Consider the following 1492-nt stretch of genomic DNA (forward strand, 5'->3'; position numbering starts at 1 on the left):
TTCCGATAACGAACGAGACTCTGGCTTGCTAAATAGTTACGCGGCCTTCCCGGCCGGCGTTTAACTTCTTAGAGGGACTAGTGGCGTTTAGCCACACGAGATTGAGCAATAACAGGTCTGTGATGCCCTTAGATGTTCGGGGCCGCACGCGCGCTACACTGACCGGATCAACGTGTGTTCGCCTTGGCCGAAAGGTCTGGGTAACCCGATGAACCCCGGTCGTGCTAGGGATAGAGAATTGAAATTATTTCGCTTGAACGAGGAATTCCCAGTAAGCGCGAGTCATTAGCTCGCGTTGATTACGTCCCTGCCCTTTGTACACACCGCCCGTCGCTACTACCGATTGAATGGTTTAGTGAGGTCCTCCGATTGGGCCCGGGCTCGACTGGCGACGGTTGGGTCTTGGCCCGAAAAGACGATCTAACTTGATTACTTAGAGGAAGTAAAAGTCGTAACAAGGTTTCCGTAGGTGAACCTGCGGAAGGATCATTAGCGCGAGAAAAAAAATCGAAGAGCGAAAGAGCAAACACCGGGACGGCGACGTGCCTCGGCGCGTCCGCCGCCCCGCGATCAGGAACTTGTTTTGTCGGCGTCGAGTGCCCGAAGGCTTCATGCGGTGCGCGGGCTTGTCGCACTATTTGTTGCGACCGCGACCCGCTCGGCGTCACGCGATTTTTTCAGCCGGATGGCGAATCGAGGTTAGGAATCGAAGAGCGAAAAGCAAACAAACAAACGATGGCTCTTGGCGGTGGACCACTCGGCTCGCGAGTCGATGAAGGACGCAGCAAGCTGCGTGATTTAATGTGAATTGCAGAACACATTGAGCATTGACGATCTGAACGCGTATTGCGGCCTCGGGTTCATCCCGGGACCGCGTCCGTCTCAGGGTCGCAGAAACGACAACGGCCGGCGGGATCGGCTCCGCGACGGCTCGGCTCGCGTGCGTATGCCCGGCGACGGGCAATCGCCGCTCGGTTGAAGGTGGAAAGTTTTGGTATTCGGGCTCGCGTCAGCGATGCGTGGCGGCCGGCGAGCCGCGCCGCGTCCGCTTGCCGCCCGAGTCGCAACGACGGCGCTGTCGACCTCGAGCTGGGGGCCTCGACGCGTCGGTCGCGATTCGCGCAGGGCGAGTAGGAGCCGCGGGGCGGTGCTGTGTCGGAAGTCGAGCGCGCGAGGGCGCGGCGTCTCGAAGGACGAGCGAAAATAGTTTTATCGGCCTGAGATCGGGCGAGGCTACCCGCTGAATTTAAGCATATTACTAAGCGGAGGAAGAGAAACTAACGAGGATTCCCTCAGTAACGGCGAGTGAAGCGGGAAGAGCCCATCGCCGAATCGGGCCGCTACGAGGAGCGGTCCCGAGTTGTGGCGTAAAGAATTCGTCTTGCGTGCGATCCGCGCCGCCCGAGTCCTTCTGATCGAGGCCTTATCCCAGAGCGGGTGTCAGGCCCTTGGCGGCGGCGCGCTCGACCGCTCGGCGTCTTCTCGGAGTCGG

At 59.5% G+C, this 1492-nt stretch overlaps 2 non-coding genes across 2 annotated transcripts in view; both read left to right on the top strand.

Moving 5' to 3' along the window:
- The window catches only part of LOC145747280 (small subunit ribosomal RNA), a 1810-nt gene extending 1318 nt beyond the window's left edge, over nt 1–492 (top strand). The window contains exon 1 of the ribosomal RNA XR_014282018.1: nt 1–492. This exon is cut by the window's left edge and continues 1318 nt beyond it. This is a non-coding gene — a ribosomal RNA (small subunit ribosomal RNA).
- A 245-nt stretch (nt 493–737) lies between these two features.
- On the top strand, nt 738–891 carry LOC145749135 (5.8S ribosomal RNA). The gene has a single exon (XR_014283527.1). It is a non-coding gene; the product is annotated as a 5.8S ribosomal RNA (ribosomal RNA).
- Nucleotides 892–1492: the final 601 nt, after the last annotated feature.

The sequence above is a fragment of the Corella eumyota genome, chromosome 3 (genome assembly GCF_963082875.1).
Source record: "Corella eumyota chromosome 3, kaCorEumy4.1, whole genome shotgun sequence".
NCBI lineage: Eukaryota > Metazoa > Chordata > Ascidiacea > Phlebobranchia > Corellidae > Corella > Corella eumyota.